Raw genomic sequence first — 12335 nt, forward strand, 5'->3', positions numbered from 1 at the left:
TTTTCCACTGGCTCCCCATTAAATAATGTATTCTTCTCTAAACTCACCTATAAATCCCTGCGTGATATGAGCACTGCGACTTCTTCAGCGCCACCTTTCACCAACCAGCACACTGTCTTTTCTGAAGGACACAGCCACAACAATCTTCTTGTGCTTTCAAGAGTGCATGAAGCTCCTTCTCCATCAGCCACGTTATTTCCTCCCCGTGGAATGTTTCCATGTTCTATGACAGCACTGCTTCCCTCTTTCCTGGCGAGCGCTGCCTCGTTACCACTTCCCCTGCACTGCTTAAGTGACCCATCCTTAGGTCTTTTGGACAGTGTTTAATTTCCATGTGGTCAGCATTGTAATCTATCAGCACCAGTTGCTGCTTGTACTTTTTGTCTTCCTTCTTATTTGTGAAATCTTGGAGGGCAAGGACAGACATCACTGTTTCCTCAAACTTTAGCACTTGAAATAGAAATTGAACTGAAATTGAATTAGCTATCCATCCCTAACCTAGCCTTGACATAAACTCAGGACAACGAATAAGGACATGCATGAAGGTAACGAATTCATTTGTGCATTTTGATGTCTAGTAACTAATGATTTTAAATATCAAGTACCGATCCATTGATAATAGAAATATCTGGAGCAAATTCCAATTAGCGATGCCTATTTTTTTTTAGCAAAGGTAAAATAATTCACGTGATAGTCATATAGGCTTTGTAGAATTTTTAACTAGTAATTTTTGCTATGATCTTTAGTGATTGAGAGGTTATCCTTCAGAAAATTTTAATAAATCTGTTCAATATTATTTCAGTCCAGTCCTGCCTTAGTAGAGATGATTTGTTGCTGAACATGCTCAGCTTTTCTTTTACATTTATCTGAGCATATTATATTGCTCTTTGGTGCCACCTAATGATCAAGGTCTTTTTTTTTTTTTATGGAACTACCATTCTAGCAATTCCACTTCTGGGAAAGATTTTTTTTTTTAAAGATTTTTTATTTATTTGACTAGAGATAGAGACAGCCAGCGAGAGAGGAACACAAGCAGGGGAGTGGAGAGGAAGAAGCAGGCTCCTAGGGAGGGACTGATGTGGGGCTTGATCCTACGCCGGGATCACGCCCTGAGCCAAAGGCAGATGTTTAAGGACTGAGCACCCAGGTGCTTTAAAGGGGTACTCTTTCCTGAAAAGAAGGGAATCAAAATAAAAATAGATCTATTGCCCCTTCTCAAGTCTAGAGGGTAGAGAGGGGATTAAGTCTCCCTTGGTTGTGTGTGTGTGCGCATGCGTGTGCGCGCATATGTGTGTGTGTGTGTGTGTGTGTGTGTGTGTGTGAGAGAGAGAGAGAGAGAGAGAGAGAGAGAAGGTAAGGAGAAGGAAGTGGAAGGGAGGAGAGGTAATCCTTTGCAGTTTCCCTTAGTCCATTCATTTAACATTGTTTTGCCACCACAACTCTTCCCCAGACACAAAATTCAAACATCTTCTTTAAGAGGAAAACACCTAACCTAGAACGCAAAACTTGGCTCAACACTAGTATGTTTCACAAAGGTGTGTGGAATTAAATCTTGAAGTCTGGATTTGCCCTTAGCTTTCAATGTGTCTTCTCTGCTGCTTCCGATTAAAATCCTTAGGTTTTACCTCCTCCTACTGGAACTAAAGAGAACATCACTTTCAACACCATCAGAAATGGAAATAGCAACAATTATTTTTAATTTAAATATTTAATAGACCTCTCCTGTGAAACTGTCAAATCTGATGCTTATTTGCTGTAAAGTACTAAATAACTTTTTAAGTTTCTTCAAAGGCTGTAGTATTATTTAACTGGTTATTAAATTATGAAATTTCTTAAGGTCGTGGTAACACAGTATTCAAGACTCATCAAGAAATGGAATAAAAACAATGTTTTGATGTTTTCTTTGTTTGTTGCTGATTAGAATCATTTTGTCAGGGATGTCTCCATTTCATCTGCTTTAATTTACTGACAAAAACAAAGCTGTTCACAGATGTTTTTGTCAGTTCCGTGTTATAAATCACTTGTTCGCATTTCCAATATTGTTCATACGTGTGATATTTTTATCTTTGTTCATTTTGCTTTGATTTCTTCCATTTTAATCTTTATCTTAAAGAGAAAGATTGTATGCCTTTGTTTTTCTTCTCTAAGTAGTCTTTCATTTTCTACTCTTGTTTGTAATTGAGTTCTGCATACTTGAAATTTACTGATATACTATTCTTTTTTCTAACTTTTAAGTTGAATTATCTCATTAGTTGTTTATTTTAATAGTCTTTTAATTTTAGAACAGTTTCATAGTTATAGAACAATTGTGAAGAGTAGTTTCTCACATAACCCAACCCAATTTTCTCTTCTAGTAACAGCTTGCATGACGGTTGTGCATTTGTTACAGTTAATACACATACTGGTACCTGATATTATTATTTACTGAAGTTCGTATTTGATTCAGATATTCTTAGTTTTCCTCAGTGTCTTTTTTTGTTCCAGGATCCTATCTAGGATACCAGATGACATTTAGCTCTTATGTCTCACAGGCTCCTCTTGGCTGTAACCGTTTTTCTTGTTTTTGATGACCTTGATAATTTTGAGGAATAATTGTCAGGTAGAAGGTAGAATGTGGGATTTGTCTGACGCTTTCTCATCATTAGACTGGAGCCGTGAGTTTTGGGGAGGAGCACCGCACCAGTTAAGTGCTGTTTTCATTTCAGCATATCAAGGACATACACTATTACCATGATTTGTCACTGTACATACTAACAGCTGGAATCACATAAGACTTTGTGGAAAACACCATGAAACCTGCAGAAGGCTGAAAGTGAAGACTTGAGTAATTGAAAGATTCTATGATTTTGCACAGGAAGACACAAACTCATACACCTGACAATTTTTCCTAAGGTAGCTAAGGAAGCATTCAGTCTCAAATCATTCAGTTTAGGTAGGTAGCTCCTTGGTGGCCTGGCCTAATCCAAGGGTAACATTTTAAATACCCAGAGGAACAGATAGAATCCACTCCCTTCAAACAACTGTCCATAAATATTGCTTATCATAACCAGGCTTTTGAGAAGTACTGGACAGCAGAGAATTCAAAGTTACTAGTTCTAGCAAGTTAAACTTAATTACTTTTCTGCTCGAGCAAGATGTGGAGGCAAGCTTGGGCAGAGGAAGCAATGTGTTCTAACAAACTAGCAAAGAAAGAACATGGGGCTCTTCTTGTCCCTTTGCATCTCTGCGTTCACTCTTCTGTTTAGCCAACGTTCATGCTACGCATATTAAAATAACATGTGTGATGTTTTTCAGTTTACAGAAATTTTAGTAATAATTACCCCTTTCCACTTATAGGGGGGCTAAATAGTATAATCTGTTATATTAAGAAATACTAAAGTAATTACTTTGCATCACTCAGTTCATAGTAAGCAGGGCGGGCAGCCTCATTATCAGGTCGCTCTTATTCACTATCCTGTGTTGTACAGTGTTCCATGGAGGGTACTGTGACCTCTTGAACATTTCATTCCTTATCTCAGTGTATTTACAGTTTTGTGACACTGCTGATGATGTTGAAATTTACCTGAACGCCACGTTCCTGGGAAAAAGGGGAGGTTGAAGGAATCCCTTCACCATTTTGTGTCCCAGAAAAAGGCTTACTGCAAAGAAACACCCTTCCCCATAGGACTCAGATGATACTCAGGGATGGCCCCTTGTTTACAGACAAGGCCAGACACAGACATCCCAGTTTCCTATTCTTTGTCATGTAAATGATTAGCTGACCAGGTGTCCGGCTATCAATGGGAAGAAAATATTTCTTAACTAAGCTTTGGTTAAGATTCCTTCCTTCCAGTATGAAATAATAGAAAATATATATTGGTTTCTGCTCCTGGTTCCTGGCACAAAACCTTTAAAACCCTTATCATTTCCTGAGTGATAGAAGCATCTCCTAAATCCACTGGAATTTCCCGGGTGATTGGAGCATGTTTTATTTCTAATGAGGTGACTCTGGGTGGGTCCTGGATGGCTCGTGGATGGGGGTTGGTTACCAGAAAGACAAAGCCATGATTAGAAGCTTGGCTCTTTCAGCCCCCACCCCCACCCCAATCCCCTAGAAGGGAAGGTAGGAATGGAAATTTAGTTAATACTTGATCACAGCTAAGTGATGAAGTCTCCATAAAAATCCCGAAAGTACAGGTTCATAGAGCTTCCAGGTTGGGAACACAGTCACCTACTGGGAGGGGGCACACCTCAAATCCACGGGGACAGAAGCTCTTATGCTCAAGACCCTTCCAGACCTCCTTTAAAATACCCTTTGAAATAAATTGGCAATAGTGGTAAAAAAGATTCCTGCCTTCCCCCTGGACTCTGAACTCTCGCTAACCCTCAGCTTGAATCAGTTAAAACCCCTTCCTTAATAGCCCATTCTGAGAATAGATAGGCTGGCCTCAGGATAAACATTCTCTTATCTGCTTTCCCTCAATGCCATCCTCTCACCCCACTTCTCCATGCATGGTTCTTTCTAGCCTTGTTGACTTCTTTGTATGAAAGAGAATCCCTTTTGTGTAACTCCCTCCCACCCCATTGTCAGTTTAACAGAGGCATAACGGACAAATACAAATTGTATATATTTAAGGCGTGCAATGTGATGATTTGTTATAAGTATACACGGTGACGTGATTGCCACGGTCAGGCTAATGGATGCTTGTATCACCTCACACAGTTATCCCCCCTTTTTTGTGTGCTTGGTGAGAACACTGAAGATCTACTCTTTTGGCAAATATCAAATGTACAATACAGTGTTATTGACTATAGTCACCATCTTGTACGTTAGATCCCCAGAATTTATTCATTTTATAAACTGGAAGTTTGTACCTTGTGACCAGTATCTCCCCGTTGTCCCCTACCTTCCAGGACCCTGGTAACCACCATTCTCCTCTCCGATTCTATGAGTTTGACTTTTCACTTCCACATATAAGTAAGATCATATAGTGTTTATCTTGCCTAACTCTTAAAATGCTTGCTAATCTCACAGAACTCAATGTTCTCCCTAGTGTAATAGTCCCTCTCCCACCAAGGGCCCCAGCAGCATGCAATAATTCTTTCAAATAACGTCCCTTCTTACTATGTCCCTTCTTACTTACTTGGGTTGAGAGGTTCTTTTTGACATTACAATATTACAATCTAGAAAGAACATTTTCCCTGTCACTACCTGAGCCAATGCTTTTTTTTTTTGAAATATTAATCTGACCTTGATATTCCTATGTTCTTAACTCTAAATATTGGATTAATTGCTATTGCCCAATCTTCAAAGTATCAGCCCTGAACTTTCGTAGCCTTTTATAGCTCCCTACCTTAGATAAAAGAAGAGAACAAAAAGCACAGAAGTCCTGATTACTTTCGTGTCTTTTGTACTATTTTGCTAAAATGCAGTGTTCTTCCCTTAATCTACATCACATATCATGATCTATGTTGATATAACCGTTATTTATTTAATTAGATAGGTTCATTTGGAAAAATTTAACTTAATTTTTTAGGACTCCTTTTTTAGTTGGCATTTTTGGAAAAAACACACAACTGCAAAACAGTGACTTACAATGAGAAAAATTAATTTCTTGACCATGCTGCTTGAGGGCTGCCACTCAATTATGGCATAGCTGGGCTCTGCTGAATTTCATGTGTCTTCTCATTGGGGTACCGAAGGTGAAGGAAGAACTATTATCTGGGACATTATGTTCTTACAGTAAATGATTAGAACAAAGGTGACAGCCAAAACAGGCAAAGATTTTCCAAGCTTTTGTTCAGACATAGCCTATTGTCATTTCTGTTCATATTCAATTAGACAAAGCAAGTTATGTGGTCAATTCTAAGATTATCGGAGTGGAGAACTATATTCTACCTGCAAGTAGCAAGGGCAGTACATTAGTTTCCTTGGACTGCCATAGCAAAGTATCACAAACTGAGAGGCTTAAAACAACAGAAATTTATTCTCTCCCAGTTCTGGAAGCTTGAAGTCCAAAATCAGGATGTCAGCAAGGCCATGCTTCCTTTGAGACTATGGGCAGAATCCTTCCTTGTTCATTCCTTCCTTCTGGTGGCGTCCATTTAACCTTGGTGTTCTTTGGCTTGCAGTCCATCACTCCAGTCTCTACCTCTGTATTCACATAGAGTCCTTGCCTTGTGTCTTTACTATTGTCTTCTTATAAGGACATTATCATATTGGGATTAGCACCCCCCCCCCACTACGGTAGGATATTATCTTGACTAGTTGCATCTGTAATGACCCTAAGGTCACATTCTGAAGTACTAAGGGTGAGAACTTTAATATCTATTTTGGGGAGACACAATTCAACCTATAACAGGTAGGGAGGGGAATCCCCACTTATAAACAAATTATAAATCTAGCACCATTTTTCTTCCTTCTGCCCTGTCTCTGACCTTTCAAAAGTATAAACTATAAAACTTACCAGAAATTGAGGAAGTAGAGAATGGGTTGAGATTCAAATGGAATCCTTTCCTAAGAAGTGGGTGAAGTAGGAGAAAGTGGGGCCGACTACGGAGTGGAGATCAGAGCAGAAATCCACAGGTGCTGTGGACCGGCATGAGTGTAAGCTATTTCCATAGCTTCAGATCTTCAGGACTTGCCCCTGGAGTACCAGTCCCCTGATCTTGTTGGCTCTAGGAAAGATTCTTGAGGGAGGGTGCAATTCAAACGTGGGAATTATCCCTAAGTCTCTGCATATGGAAGCAAAAGCCCTTAGGTAGGTGAGAATGATTCTAATGCTCTGTCTTGCCCCTTTCAGAACTCAAGTCTAACTAGGTGATTTCATCAGAGATAGAACTATAGGGAATTGGAAAAATATAAAAGACATGATGCAGCAATTGAATATTTTTAAATGTCACCAGGTACCACCAGGTTTGAGAATTACTGGACGAGACTAAGCAACTGGAAGAAGTCTAAGAAGCAATCTCCTCCCATCCCCCAAAAGGATTTCTTATCTATCACTGCAGAGATTAGCAACAAGAATCTGAAAGAAGTCCCATAAAGACACACTTAAATCCCAGTCCAAGTCTTTCCGGTTTCCACAGCTTTGGTGTCTTCCCGGTTTCCACAGCTTTGGTGTCTTCCCATGCCCTGATGCCAATCCTGCTAGGATTGAGGAGGAAGTGAGAAGTAGAGGGACGAAGCTAGGGGTGGTGCAGGGAGATTAAGGGTACTTAGCTGCTCAGTCCTTTGGCACAGGGGTCTACGATTGAGTTCTTGGATTAGTTGATTTAGGTTCAAAACCCAAGTCAGCCATGGTGGCTATAAATTTGTGCAACATAACTAGCCTCATTGGGCTTCATTTTTTTTGTCTTACAGTCAGGATAATAGTACTAGTTTGCAAGGCTATTATGAGGATGAAAAGAGATAATCTGTGAACAGCACTTAGCAGTTTCTGAGAAGCAATAAGCCCTTGTGAAACATTAGATATCATTATGATTATTCAGTTATGATTTAACAGTTTAACAAATCAAACAAGGGACTTTTTCTCATGACCCCAAACCTGCTTTATATCCCAGATTCCTCACATATTTTTTTCACATATCTGAATCTTCATCTGAGTACCTTATTTCCTCTCAGATAGGAATTTGACTTGCTTTTTTTCTGTTAGTCCGGCTCCTGAGCTCCAGGCTTGTCGCAACACCTCTACCACCTGCTTAGTACTTTCCTAACCTGTCTGGCGGCTGTCCACATACTGCCTGACCCTTAGAATACCACAGATTCTTCCATGCTCCAATTCCTGACTCCTGACGCCCACATAGCTATTACCTATTACACCATGTTCTCTCCATTCCACCATCCTAGCATCTTCTGCCTATCTGCTGTGTAATCATTATTACTTATTTTTATCAAGATATCTAAGTCAAATCTATATTATCTTAAAGATGAAGAAGATACCTATTGAAAGGGTTTATGATTAGCCCATCATCTCTCTCTTTACCCTGAAGCTTCTTCTTATAGCTGGATTCCAGTATCACAGTATCATCATTCCAGGATCCACCTGCTGAGCAAGTCTCAGAACACAGTTCTAGGACATACCTCCATATGAGAAATGTGATGATCATAGGTAACTATACATAAACTGCATGGCATATAGTAGGTATATTTCTATTTCTTCCTCTTCCAGTCATTGTTGCTGCCGCAGATGCATGAGTAAAGAAAGAGCCCAGTAACTAGATATAGGTTAACATGTTACCAGTAACACGGTTGAGTTATTACAAAGTAAGTATACTATTAATATTTTTTCAAAATATTTTATAATTTGCCAAGGATTTGCAGTAGAGAGTTCAGGAAAGGTTAAAGTGAAAAAAACTGAAACCTACGTATTGGTATCATCTTTGTGAATTAGACTCACTGAGGAGGAAAGGAATCAAAACAATAAAAGAAAAATGTGATTTCACAATCTTCCAACCTGCTGATACTTGCTTGAATTCAAGAGAAAGAAATGCCCACAAAATAAATAGATCCACAAAAAAATTAGGTGATAATATGAGGATTTTCAAAAGTCTTTACCAAATGATCAGTGCCATTTTTTAAGATATAGGAATAATACGCTAATTATGTGATGGCACAGGTAATAAAAGAATATGAATTATAGTCTAATTCACACGTGGCTTATTATTTTTTAAATGTGCAAGGTTGTTAAAATAATTGGATAAATCTAATTCGGAATTAACTATATAATTTTTAGGGCAAACTCCTGTTTTTAGCTTTAAAACTAACTCTAGGGGCACCTGGGTGGCTCAGTTGGTTAAAGATCTGACTTTGGCTCAGGTCGTGATCTCAGGGTCCTGGGATTGGCTGGCACTGGTCCTGTGTCAGGCTCCAGTGGGGAGTCTGCTTCTCCCTCTCCCTCTGCCGCTTCCCCAGCTCATGCTTTCTCTGTCTTTCTCAAATAAATAAATAAAATCTTTAAAGAAAAAAAGACACCTAACTCTAACGATTGGATAACAAAACTATATCTGATAGGAATGACAATGAACAGATAAACTAATAAATTTGACCTTGAAAATATATGAATTCAAGATTTTCTTCTACCAAGATTAAACAAAGATGCTGAGTTTTGTAAATTATTTAAAAATTCCCGACATTAATGTATCTGGCATTTCAAAGTACCCATGTGATCAATTACGTGCTACTAAAAAGTTAGTGTTTATGTCTTTCTTTTGTGATATGACTCCCAGGGACTTCTTCTGAGTGAGAGAAGATTGTAGTCACTTGCTTTTTTAAGCTCACAGAATGTTAAAGAGTGAGGCTACATCGATATACCAGAGCACAGGCACACCCCTGGTTTCAGCTCTGACACATAACGAGCTTTAAATAGTCCCTCCATCCTTGCAACAACGACAGAAACAGCGGTGGAAACCAACCATTCTTAGACTTATCAGAGAAAGGAGGTCACAGGGCAGACTGCAGCCCCCAAAACTGGTGAGGCAGAAATCAGAGAATAAGAGCCAATAAGAGTAGAAGCCACTGGAACCTTAAACTGGTTGGAGTAATTAGTGGTAACTGGTGAAATGCTGGAGGCTGAGTGTGATTGAGTTTAAGAGTTAAGAACTCCAGGGGACCCAGTCTTAGAAGGGCTCCGTGCTTTCCTGAGTTTTACTTCTGGGAGTCTCATCAGCTTATCATGGTGAAGAATGAACGGAGAAAACTCCCCCTGAGCTTCAGGCAGAAGGAGGTGGGGGGAGTAACCATTTAAAAATAAACCTAGAGTGTTCTCCACCACAAAGTCTTGCTATGGAAAAATATATTATCAGAGATTTATCTAACCTGGAAAAAGGGGAGCACATAAAACAGCCCCTCTGGCCTTTCTGTCTCATAAAAGGGGAGATAAAACAAGGACATTAGAGAAAATTGAGATCTGTGGCACCACACCACACAATATCCCAAACTGAGAACACTACATGCTGGTGACAATGTGGGTCAACGGCAATTTTTATTCACTGCTGGTGGGAATGCAAAACAGTAAAGCCGTTTTGGCAGTGCCTTACAAAGCTAAACGTGGTCTTACCGTATAATCCAGCAATTGAACTCCTAAGTATTTACCCAAGTGAGGTAAAAACCTCTGTCCACACAAAACCCTGCACATTAATGTTAATAGCAGCTTTGATCATAATTGCAAAACCTGGAAGCAGCCAAGATGTCCTTCAATAGGTGAAGCAATAAACAAACTGTGGTGTATTCAGACAATTGGATGATGTTGAGCAATAAAAAGAAACTAGCTATCAAGTCACCAAAAGGCATGGATGAATCTTGAATGTATATTGCTAAGTCAAAGCGGCCAGTCTGAAAAGGCTGCATAACTCTTTGATTCCAACTCTGTGACATTCTGGAAAAGGTGAAATTTCAGGGACAGTAAAAAGATCAGTGGTTGTCAGAAGTTCAGAGGAGAGGAGGTAGGATTGATCGGTGGAGCCCAAGAGTTTTTAGGGGGTTGAAACGATTCCAAATGATACCATAGTGGTGGCCCCATGACATTACGCATTTGTCAACCCCCACGGAACTTTACTATACAAAAAGGAAATCTGACTGTAAACTATGGACTTCAGTTAATAGTACTGTATCACTATCGGTTCATCAGTTCTAACAAACGTACCACAGTAATGCAAGATGTTAATAAGTAAGGGAAACCGTACAGCGCAGATAAGCTGTATGAGACCTCTCTGTACTATCTGCTCAATTTCTTTGTAAACCCGAAACTGTTCTAAAAAATCAAGTCTATTAACAAAATAGTTTTTAAAAAGTCATTTATTTTTTTCACAATTAATGCTGAAACCTTGTCAAACTTGACCCAAAAGAAATAAGTATGTGATACAGAAGGAAAAGAAAAAGCTCAGCAGCCACACGTCGGGAACAACCATTGCCTTGGGAACATTTTGTCACACAGATATGCCCATCTTGCATTTGTTTTCGGTGTTTTGGAGAATGACAGTGGTATGATACCAATTCTGCCCAAATGCTACGGGTCAAGATAGACATTTAAGAAAATAGGTCCTTATCTGCATTTTTATTTTTTCTGAGAATGAGGGTACAAAGGAGGAAAGCTCAGACCAAAGACCCAATCACTTTGTAACTTCTGTTCTCCTTGCTCATGGAGGAGGATGAAGGTTAGTTAAGTGGCCATTGTGCCATTGTTTTATCGTGATCAGCAAGTGAATCCTCATCATTTATAAGATTTTCTAGGATTGAATGTGTTTTGGTCTTTGGAGTTGACCAGCATCACATGGTTTTGAAACATTTGTAACATCCCTGTGGCCAGTTGTTTACAAGTGAAAGATAAGAGAGATGTCTGAAGGTTAAACCTGCTCAGGTTAGCTTGTATTTGTATCCTGACTGCTTGGATAAAAGATTATTTTTGGCAAACAATAAAGGAAGCCTTACATATCCTTATTATTAAAAAATAATAATGGAAAGTTAAGCTATGCAACAGGTTTAAAAATGATCATCTATATCAAATGTGTATATTTAATTAAATTTTTAGAATGATCAAATGCTTTTAACACACATTTTATTTAACGAAAAAATAAACAAAAGAGAGTGACAACTACAGAATACCAAATAATCTAAAATCTATATTCAAGCCTCTATGACTCCTGCTATACCTTGATTTTGTATCATGAAAAGCCTCATTTCTCAAAACCACTCAACTGTTCTTTTTTACTTTTGGTAGGACTAGATATTTGTAACTTCTATAGCTAACAATTTTTTTTTTTTAACTTCTTCTGTCTCAAACACATCGGCCGCTTTCATTCAGCTAGTGTGGTAATTACTGAGTAAAAACCCTCTCTGTAACTTATAACCTGCTATTAGGAAGGTGCACAAATAAATTCTAATCACAACACAGTGGACTGAGTGTTAATGAGTAGAGTGTAGGGTCTGAAGGCCACTTAGAGGGATGGTCAGGTCAGCAAGAGTCATGACAGGCCTTTTAAAGGAAGTGCCATCTCCTTAAAATCAAGAGACAAATGAGAAAGAGTCAGGTTTGGAACTATCTGGGTTGGAGGTATTGATGAGGGTAGAGGGGTGGGAGCAAGGGAGAATTTTGGGCTCCACAAACCTTTAGATTTTTATTTTTCATATTCTCTTATCTAAATTCCAGTGATATCAATGGTTAACTTCACACGGAAATTCCACACTATCCTATTACGCATGTGATTGGGTGCAGAGAGAAGTGAGATTTTTAAAAATAATAATCCAAAGGTGAATGATGTCTACATTCTTTCCTTAGCTGTCATCTGTTTTTGATTTTCAGGGCTGCTTCAGAGTTAAAAGCAAAGATCTTAAGTAGGAGGTGTTTTCTGATTGACTT

This window comes from Ursus maritimus, unplaced genomic scaffold (assembly GCF_017311325.1).
Source record: "Ursus maritimus isolate PB19 unplaced genomic scaffold, ASM1731132v1 scaffold_8, whole genome shotgun sequence".
NCBI lineage: Eukaryota > Metazoa > Chordata > Mammalia > Carnivora > Ursidae > Ursus > Ursus maritimus.